Here is an 11,478-nt window from a genome sequence, read left to right as displayed (position 1 = left end):
CCCCTCCTCCAAATGGATGCTGAGTAGAGGCATCCAATCTACATATTCTTCTTTAACACTTGTGACACTGACAAGGAAAGAGAGATAGTGTTTCTTTATATGCCAAACTATTATCTTTGGTTTTTCCTAGTGTGATGCATGAGCTCAATTACACTTGAACCTTACCTTGAAACACTACACACATTCTTGGGTAACCCCATTATGAAATTCAAAAGACTTAATGCAATTTGGTCTGGGAAGATTTACTTGTTAAAAGGGAGACAACTTTCCCATAAATAATTTACTACAACTGAAAAAATAATCCTTACTTCCATCATCCTTGCATTGAAACTAATCAAATAGATCATGCTCCGAGTTATTTTTAAATTGCTTGGAAGTGCACAGCTCTCAAAGCATTGTCAATAAACTGAGGGAAATGGCAGAACAGAAGGATCGCTAGATGTCTTGGAACTTCATAGGGTCAGTTGATCAGACCTAAAGAAAATATTTAAGGCATAAAAACCTGGTCCACAATATTTGAGTCGTTGGAAAATGCTGTCCATTAAACAAGCAAAGAAAGCCCTGTTTGTTCAGAAAACCATATAATATGCATGTTAAAATAATGATTCTCAGTGTGGAAAGTACTTTGGAAGTAATTTAGGCTACCTCTCTGACTGCTGCAAAAATGTGGTTTTAAATAATTTCAATATCACAAAATCACTCATGTTTGCAACGTGATCCTCCCAAATATATCTCTTGCTTTCAAAATATTATTTTGCCTCTCCTGTCAGTACCTATGATGAATACTGATAATATGTGAAAAAATTCTTACATAAATGATTTGAATGTTTCATTTTTCTTTAGGAATCTTTTCATTTTTCTGTAGAAAGTTATGGTATAGATCTTTTTTTCAAGAGTGGGGTCAAAAGTCCTAACAATGGATCAATGGGTACAACAATATTAATAATTTCTGCTTTTGTGAAGGAGCTTCACATGATTAATAATAGGAAATTAGGCTGTGTTTTTAGATTCCCCATGAGCTCTGTCCTCCTGGATCTACCTCAGCTTTCCTGTGTGGAGTGGGCTGAAACAGGAGCTACATGTATATGTGGGAGCTTCTCTATTTGATGTTCTTCTGATCACGCAGATAATTTAATTCAATCTTCATAAAAGCAGATCATAACTGTATGCAAACAATTGCTAGAGTCCTTTTTTGTGACACCAAAGTAGAAATGCCATCCACAAAGTGCTTCTACCAGCTCATTGCACAATTGGTCACGAAAGGAACTGCATGTGCATGTGTGTGTGTGTGTGTTTAGTCGTTTAGTCGTGTCCGACTCTTCGTGACCCCATGGACCAGAGCACGCCAGGCCCTCCTGTCTTCTACTGCCTCCCGGAGTTGTGTCAGGTTCATGTTGGTTGCTTCGCAGATACTGTCCAGCCATCTCATCCTCGGTCGTCCCCTTCTCCTCTTGCCATCACACCTTCCTAACATCAAGGTTTTTTCCAAGGACTCTTTTCTTCTCATGAGATGGCCAAAGTACTGGAGCCTCAGCTTCAGGATCTGTCCTTCCAGTGAGCACTCAGGGTTGATTTCCTTTAGAACTGATAGGTTTGTTCTCCTTGCAGTCCAGGGGATTCTCAAGAGCCTCCTCCAGCACCACAATTCAAAGGCATCAATTCTTCGGCGGTCTGCTTTCTTTATGGTCCAGCTCTCACTTCCATACATCACGACAGGAAAAACCATAGCTTTGACTATTCGGACTTTTGTTGGCAAGGTGATGTCTCTGCTTTTCAAGATGCTGTCTACGTTTGTCATCGCTTTCCTCCCAAGAAGAAGGCGTCTTTTAATTTCAGGGCTGCTGTCTCCATCTGCAGTGATCATGGAGCCCAGGAAGATAAAATTTGATACTGCCTCCATATCTTCCCCTTCTATTTCCCAGGAGGTGATGGGACCAGTGGCCATGATCTTAATTTTTTTGATGTTGAGTTTCAGACCGTTTTTTGCACTCTCCTCTTTCACTCTCATTACAAGGTTCTTTAATTCCTCCTCACTTTCTGCCATCAGAGTGGTATCATCTGCATATCGGAGGTTGTTGATATTTCTTCCGGCAATCTTAATTCCGGCTTGGGTTTCTTCCAGTCCAGCCTTCCGCATGATGTATTCTGCATATAAGTTAAATAAGCTGGGGGACAATATACAGTCTTGCCGTACTCCTTTCCCAATTTTGAACCACTCAGTTGTTCCATGACCAGTTCTAACTGTTGCTTCCTGTCCCACATATAGGTTTCTCAGGAGACAGATAAAGTGGTTGGGCACTCCCATTTCTTTAAGAACTTGCCATAGTTTGCTGTGGTCCACACAGTCAAAGGCTTTTGCATAGTCAATGAAGCAGAAGTAGATATTTTTCTGGAACTCTCTGGCTTTCTCCATAATCCAGCGCAAGTTAGCAATTTGGTCTCGAGTTCCTCTGCCTCTTCGGAATCCAACTTGTACTTCTGGGAGTTCTCGGTCCACATACTGCTGAAGCCTACCTTGTATGATTCTGAGCATAACCTTGCTAGCGTGCGAAATGAGTGCAATTGTACGGTAGTTGGAGCATTCTTTGGCACTGCCTTTCTTTGGGATTGGGATGTAGACTGATCTTTTCCAATCCTCTGGCCACTGTTGAGTTTTCCAAACTTGCTGGCATATTGAATGTAGCACCTTAACAGCATCATCTTTCAAGATTTTAAATAGTTCAACTGGAATGCCATCACCTCCACTGGCCTTGTTGTTAGCCAGGCTTTCTAAGGCCCACTTGACTTCGCTCTCCAGGATGTCTGGCTCAAGGTCAGCATCTACATTGTCTGGGTTGTCCGGGATATCCAAATCTTTCTGATATAATTCTTCTGTGTATTCTTGCCACCTCTTCTTGACGTCTTCTGCTTCTGTTAGGTCCCTCCCATTTTTGTCTTTTATCATGTTCATCTTTGCGCAAAATGTTCCTCTAATATCTCCAATTTTCCTGAACAGATCTCTGGTCTTTCCTTTTCTGTTATCTTCCTCTATTTCTTTGCATTGTTCATTTAAGAAGGCCCTCTTGTCTCTCCTTGCTATTCTTTGGAAGTCTGCATTCAATTTTCTGTAACTTTCCCTATCTCCCTTGCATTTTGCTTTCCTTCTCCTCTCTGCTATTTCTAAGGCCTCGTTGGACAGCCACTTTGCTTTCTTGCATTTCCTTTTCTTTGGGATGGTTTTCGTTGCTGCCTCCTGGACAATGTTACGAGCCTCTATCCAAAGTTCTTCAGGCACTCTGTCCACCAAATCTAATTCCTTAAATCTGTTCTTTACTTCCACTGTGTATTCATAAGGGATTTGGTTTAGTTTATACCTGAGTGGCCCAGTGGTTTTTCCTACTCTCTTCAGTCTAAGCTTGAATTTTGCTATGAGAAGCTGATGATCAGAACCGCAGTCAGCTCCAGGTATTGTTTTTGCTGACTGTATAGAGCTTCTCCATCTTTGGCTGCAGAGAATATAATCAATCTGATTTCGATATTGCCCATCTGGTGATTTCCATGTATAGAGTCGCCTCTTGTGTTGTTGGAAAAGAGTGTTTGTGATGACCAGCTTATTCTCTTGACAAAACTCTATTAGCCTTTGTCCTGCTTCGTTCTGAACTCCAAGGCCAAACTTCCCTGTTGTTCCTTTTATCTCTTGGCTCCCTACTTTAGCATTCCAGTCCCCTAGAATGAGAAGAACATCTTTCTTTGGTGTCAGTTCTAGAAGGTGTTGTAAATCTTCATAGAATTGTTCAATTTCAGTCTCCTCAGCAATGCTGGTTGGTGCATAAACTTGGATTATTGTGATGTTGAATGGTCTGCCTTGGATTCGTATTGACATCATTCTATCATTTTTGAGATTGTATCCCATTACAGCTTTTCCCACTCTTTTGTTGACTATGAGGGCTACTCCATTCCTTCTACGGGATTCTTGCCCACAGTAGTAGATATGATAATCATCTGAGCTGAATTCGCCCATTCCTGTCCATTTTAGTTCACTGATGCCCAGGATGTCGATGTTTATTCTTGCCATCTCCTGTTTGACCACCTCCAGCTTCCCAAGGTTCATAGATCTTACATTCCAGGTTCCTATGCAGTATTTTTCTTTACAGCATTGGACTTTCCTTTCACTTCCAGGCACGTCCACAGCTGAGCGTCCTTTCGGCTTTGGCCCAACCACTTCATTAGCTCTGGAGCTACTTGTACTTGTCCTCCACTCTTCCTCAGTAGCATGTTGGATGCCTTCCGACCTGAGGGGCCCATCTTCCAGCGTCATATCTTTTAGCCTTTTGTTTCTGATCATGGGGCGTTCTTGGCAAAGATACTGGAGTGGCTTGCCATTTCCTACTCCAGGTGGATTGCGTTTAGTCGGAACTCTCCACTATGTCCTGTCCGTCTTGGGTGTCCCTGCACGGCATAGCCCATAGCTTCTCTGAGTTACTTAAGCCCCTTCGCCACGACAAGGCAGCAATCCATGCGACAAGGCAGCAATCCTTGTCGCATGGATTGCGACATGTGCATAATGCATAATCACCAGCAAAGTTCTGTGTGTATAACTTTTTGTTACATAGTGACAAACTGAATTCCTGCCTATAATGTAAACAAATTTATCTGCCATTGTTAGTGATAACAAACAATTCCTCTGACTAAGCAACAGTATACAAAAAACGTGAAGAAGTGCAAAAAACCATATGCATCTTGACATCAAAGTCTTCCTTGGTTATATAATATAACAATTTTGAAAGCTTGTGCTATCAGCTAAAGAGAGCAACAGATTCCATACCTGTTAAAGCCTCCTGCTGTACTGTTATTAGGAAGATCTCATATTTTTGCCAGCTCCTTTTAGAGCTGATACTAGGATGGTCAACAGTGTTCAAACTGAGGGAAGCATTCCTCCCTGTGGTTGATCAGGGGGATCTAGAAGTGTGCATTGATATCGACAAATTCCATGTGACTTCTGCACAGGACATTGTCTTCATTGAAGTCAGATGGTTTTCCACATGGAACATAGCTGTGGTTCCCACAGAGAGAGCTCACTGTATTATGATTATTTCTGAGATAAAACCAACCATTCCATGGGCACAGTTTTACAGATTCTAAAGTTATTTGGCCTTGTTGCCTCTACTCTTTCCCTGCTTACACCAGACTGTGTATGAGACCACTGCAGTATTGGATTATGCAATCCTGCTTCTGATACCAAGAGAACACAACTGATGGTGTTGCTGGAAGTTTTGCTCACATTTTGATGGCGGATCAAGTCAACAAATCTATGAATTACCTTTTCATCATCCCAGCCATGTCCTATGGTAACAACAAGTGCTTCCATTGTCCCCCTTGTCCAAGACCAATGGATGGTCACGGAAGCTTGATATTGTGTTGGGTTTTGGGAACCGTATTCCAAGCTTGCAAAACTCTTACTGACTCCATTGCACAGCTCACCATCAACAATTCCACCACAGCAAGATGAATAAACAAGTTGACACCAAATCCAAGAACAGGTTCATTAGCCACAATATCTCTCTTGTTGTTCTGCATGTTCCAGGAGAATGGCTTCCAAATATGGAGGCATTCCTATGATCCACCCTTTTTCTCTTTTCAACACCTGTGGTTAATTGATCTCTGAAGCTCTCTTGTCCAAATTTATAAACCGAGAAGAAGATGCCCTGAGGCAGGCACTGTGAGCCAAGAGGTGAGACCTTCTCAGCCCAGGAGATTCTGAAACCTATGGCTTTGCACAGGCCCGGGCCCATTGGTGCACATGCATAGATGGCTACTCAAAGAACAAATTCAACAAGAGTAAAACTTTTTTCACTCAACCTCGGCCAAGGTGGTGGTGGTGGTGGTAGTGGTAGTGGTAGTAGTAGTAGTAGTAGTAGTAGTAGTAGTAGTAGTAGTTATGTGCCATCAAGTAATCTCTAACGTATGATGACCCTATGATCTCCAAAATATCCTGTCCTCAACATCCCCACTCAGCTCTTGCAAACTCAAGCCTGTGGTTTCGTTTAGAGAGTCAATCCATCTCATGTTTCATCTTCCTCTTCTCTTGCTGCCTTCCACTTCTACTAGCATTATTGCCTTTTTCAGAGAATCTTGCCTTCTCATTATGTGCCCAAAGTACAACAGCCTCTGTTTCAACATTTTTTGCCTCCAAAGATATTTCAGGCTTGATTTGCTCTAGGACCCACTTGTTCATCTCTCTGGCAGATCAGGGTATCTACAAAACTCTCCCTAAGCACCAAATTTCAAACAGTTTTTTTCCCCATCAGTTTTCTTCACTGTCCAGCTTTCACACCTGTATGCAGTGATACAGCAGTGCAGATGATCTTCTTCTTGGTCTCTAGTGACACATTTTAAGGTATTTAATGCCTTTAAAAAGCCAAGCTGTTTTGCATTTGTGTAGAAAATCCTACAGGCATCTCTTCCTCTCTCTGATATAATAAAAATAAATAAATGAAGGAACCAACAATTTGCTATCCTTTCACAACAAGCCAAAATCTGCCACCTAAGGTGGCTGCTTCACTTTGCCTAGTAGTTTGGACATTTCTGAGGAGAACCTAGCAGATCTGAGTCCTCTGTTGGATCAAGCCTGTTCTGTCTATCATTGTTGGGATCTTTTTTGGAAGAGCAGAAGACCAAACAACCACCAAGCTGCAGATCTTCTCTTTCTTGATTTTGGTTTGGACCTTGCCATATTTTGCCTTGCTAGTTAGAACTTTTGTTAGAGGAGGATAGGTGGTGACACTATCATTTGGCATGAGATCACTGATGAACATGATCTAAGCTGCTTCCCTAATATTTAAGAAACCATTTGGATTGCTCTGGATGTCTTCTGAACTTAATTCAATAGAATAAAATAAAAGCTAGTTATGTGTCATAAAACATGATGGAAACTTGTTAACGTCAGGAAAGAGACAGAATAACAGCTATCATGATGGTTAAATTCAATATGTCAATGTTCGTTTGTTTTCCCTCTGACATTCATGGAGTAAACAATGTTTGTTTCCAAATAAAGGCAACGTGCATCTTACAACAGTCTTGAATTCCTTTATTTGCAACAGTCTTATTTGCTTTTTTTGTCTGTGCATATGTCTTTTAAAAATTTAATAAGGGATGCCTTGTCATTCTTCCCAGTAAAATATTTCAATAAAATAGTATTTCCTATTAACATCTTTTAAAATGTAAATAGTTGCAAATGCAGTTGAATTACTTACTTAAAACAAGATTCTGTTGCAATCAGGCACCCGATTGCATTTTCTGAGCTCTTTGCTGTTGTTGTAGGATCCATTACAAGTTGCTATATACCAGCCTGTTGTCTATCTCTCTGCATGTTGACCTTTGTTGTAAGATCTGCTATAGACATCACAAACTCTCGCATCAATTTACTACAATTGGATGTGGCATCTCGTGGCTAATTTGATTTCAGCAGAAGTGCACCTGGCTCTGTTTTTCCCTATAGAATGTTGAGGGAGCTTTGAGTCCTCCCAGATGCCATCTATCTGACTGGCCCATGTGTTTCTCAAGGTCTAAGCTGTTTGTCTTCATCTCCCCAAATACAAGCCATCACAAAAGAAGAATAATGACATTACAGCATGCAAAAATAAATTTGATTGTAGGTGGGTTTTTTAAGGTGCACAATCCCTGACAAACTCCTAAGTTACAAGCAAGTTTGTTTTTGATGCCTGTTTAGATTTGGGTAAATTTACAAAGGCATTTTCCAGAATATACCTGGAAACAGAGAATACAAGAAGTTGCTTTTTTTAAAAAAAAGGGGAAACAAAACAAACAGATCTTCAATGAAAGAAAAGTAAATGAAAAAAAATTAAAGTTTGTTTTAAATGGAACAGCACATAAGGTAAAGAAAAATCTTATTTTATGAATCAAAGTTAGATGGAAAAAAGATATTTCCAAACCAAAGGACACCAAGAGAAATGTGAAGTGCAATAACATAATGCAAACATTTTTCTCTGTATTTTTGTTTTGGAATAATTATTTTAGTTTTTCTTTATATCCATGAAATGTATTATGTCTGTCTGTCTACAGCTTCAACTTTCCCCCTTAAAATTGATTTTTACAGCACAACCTTAATTCGTCCAAAAATATTAACCAAATTAGTCCCAAAGGGTCTTGCTTTCATAATGTTTTTTTTTTAGCAAAATATATTTCCTCTAGGCCAGATTGTTGTGCCCATATTACAATGACAGCACACACATATGTATTCTCTGACACAGAATTAGGCTCCCCACATTTTAGAAGCAGCATTGTGATCTGTCTCTTCTCTACCCACCTCTGTTCCATGTTTGGGTTTTCAATTACTTCAGTGTCACTAAAGACTGATTAACTTAATAGAGAAGCAAAATGTTGCTTCACAGCAAGTTACCAGGGGCTACAGGGGGCGGAAGGAGGAGGTGGAAAATGTTGATGCCCTGCTGCCTTCCTTCAGCAATAGCAGGACTCCACAGATCCAAACCAACAGGCCAGGATAACACTTGAAAACCTGAATGAATTAAGTGAATGCTCTCTTTTTACTGTTTATATATTATCTAGCCAATCAGTTTGAATGGATGGGGTCATCTAATAACAAGAGGATTCTGGGCATGATTTTGGGCCAGCCTTTTGCTGCAGTATATTGCATGTTGCATGAAGCAACTTCTGTGATCTATATTCTCCTCCAGGAGCATACTGTAGCATAGTTAAGAGTGGTTCCCCTATCAACTGAGTCTGATTTGTGAGCTATCAACTGTTCAATTAATCACCTACATTTTGTTTCCTAAAACTGTAAATGCAGAAATTCCCGGGTGGAACTCTGGATCTCACTCCACGTTTATAATCCTGAAATACAATATTACGAGCTAATATATTTAGTTAAAGTGAAGATTTTCAAAATCATTAGCCATGGTTGTTGGGAGGATGACTGTGACACTGCATGGGGCATCTATGTGCACCTCCCTGCACCCCAGTGTTCTGGTAGGGTCCACTGCTGATACTTACCAAGGGGCCTTTAAAAAATAATACTGCAAGGTGCTGCAAGATGATTGGACTTTATTTATTTAATTCATTTCATTTCATTTCTACACCACCTCATTAGTGCACAGCACTATTCTGGGCGTTACACATATCAAAACAACAAGGTATCACAAAACAATGACAAAAATACTATAAAATATAAAAAACAAAACAAACAGCCCACAAATATAAACTGATTATGATGGTGCACCATAATCAAAGAAGGAGTGTAGGGGTGAGTGAATTCAAGACAGGGTGCCTTTGAGTTTTCCTATAGAACAGCCCAATTTTGTGGGAAATTATTGGACAATGCCAAATGCTGCTTGAGGCACTCCCATACACGGTGGCCAAGGAGGAAAAAGCCTCTCATAGGTCCTGTCAAACCTGGAACTGGCCCTGTTTGCTGGAAGTGTGGCTTATTCTGGCACATCATGTCCAGTTGAGGTGGGCCTGTCCCAAGACGCAAACATTTAGAGTTTGGTCAAGAAAGACATTAGCAATTTTATTCTATTCATGTCTATTTGAAAACAAATATGATTTGACTTCAGTGCGTTTTACTCCCAGGGGACGGCATATAGGATTTTAGCATCTAACTAATGAAGTATTGTTGGGTTTTATATCCACATAGCATAAGCTAAATTATACATTTGGTCCCTTCTTCTCTGGTAAACAAGCTGTCTCCGTTGTGATTCTCAGGACATGTACACACACCTCACAAGAACTGTGGCAGAAGCTATTTGTTTACTGGGGAGAACTGGACTAAAAATTACTATTTGGCTTATGCTAAACAGCAGAATTTTGGCTTGTATACAGTAAATGCCTGAAAAACTGGGACACTGTTTACATGTTCAAATGTCACTGTTGTAAAATGCCTACCAAATATTTTAAAATTCTGCATCATAACATGACTCCTCTGGGATACTAATGTATCCCAGATGCCTGGATGAGGAGAAAAAAGTTCAGTAAAATGACATCATCACATCTTCTCATTGACCTTCTGCCTGCTAACCAGGCAAGCTGTATGACTGCAACCTCCTCATGAAGAATCTTCTTGGGTGATTCCACTGAAGTTGACCATTGGCTTCTCCTGGGCAGGGAGAACTATAAGAGAGCTTGCTGTCTCATTGAAATGTCACTTGAGTAATGAGATGAGTTTGTTCTGAGCTGTGTCTTCTTTACTTAGGGGTGTTTTTTTTTTTTAATTCATTCTCACTGGTCTTTGGTCTCTAGTCTTTCTGGTCTAGTGTTCTGGTTTGCCCTTGATTTTATTTCAGTCCTGAGTCATCCCAGACTGCTGTACATGGTCCAGGCATGTTTAATTTCCAAATACTATTGGCAAAGTGGAAATTGTGTGGACCTGAAAAAACAGCAGTTACCATGAGTTTAAAAAAAAGATAACACAACAGCTTCTGAGAAAGAACTGTCAGTCTGAACAGCGACAATTAGCAGCAGTATCTTTAAAGTTCCACTGCCATCCCTAACTTTCAGTATGATTTTACCCCTCCTTACAGAGGATGATCTAGAAGTAATTTCATTATCCTTCTTATTTCTTTTTCTGTCACATGGGTGCACATTCAAATGCACAAACATACCCACATACATGCTGATATGGCAAAAGCAAGTTCTTCTGAATGTCTCTGTGTGGTCCGACAACAGCAGGTTACTCATATGTGTGTGTGTGTGTGTGTGTGTGTGTATGTATGTATGTATGTATGTATGTATGTATGTATGTATGTATGTACGTACGTACAGTGGTGCCCCGTATAGCGAGGTTAATCCGTTCCAGATTAACCTTTGCTATGCGAAAACATCGCTGTACGGGGCAGGAAAAGCCTATTGGAATGCATTAAATTTAGTTTAATGCGTTCCAATAGGCGCCCAAATTTACCCCTCCAGCGATGTTTTCGCGGACCGGCGGCCATTTTGGAGCCGCCAATCAGCTGATCGGCGGCTCCAAAATGGCCGCCGGATGACCCGAAATGGCCCCCGTCAGTGTTTTTGCACCCTCCCCTTGCTTACCGAGGTCGCGAAAACGCTGCGGGGGGGCATTTCGGGTCGTCCGCAGCCATTTTAATGGCCATGGATGACCCGAAATGGCCCCCCGCAGCGTTTTCGCGACCTCGGTAAGCAAGGGGAGGGCGCGAAAACACTGACGGGGGCCATTTCGGGTCATCCGGCGGCCATTTTGGAGCCGCCGATCAGCTGATCGGCGGCTCCAAAATGGCCGCCGGATGCCCCAATCGTCGCAAAGCGAGTGCGGCGATTGGGGCAGCTCCGTATAGTGATCCCCAAAAAGGGATCGCTATACGGATTCTTCGTTGTACGGTGCGCTCGTTAAGCGAGGCACCACTGTATGTATGTATGTATGTATGTATGTATGTATGTATGTATGTATGTATGTATGTATGTATGTATGTATGTATGTATGTATGTATGTATGTATGTATGTATTAA

This window comes from Pogona vitticeps, chromosome 5, assembly GCF_051106095.1.
Source record: "Pogona vitticeps strain Pit_001003342236 chromosome 5, PviZW2.1, whole genome shotgun sequence".
In the NCBI taxonomy this organism is placed as follows: domain Eukaryota; kingdom Metazoa; phylum Chordata; class Lepidosauria; order Squamata; family Agamidae; genus Pogona; species Pogona vitticeps.
This window is presented reverse-complemented; position numbering follows the sequence as displayed.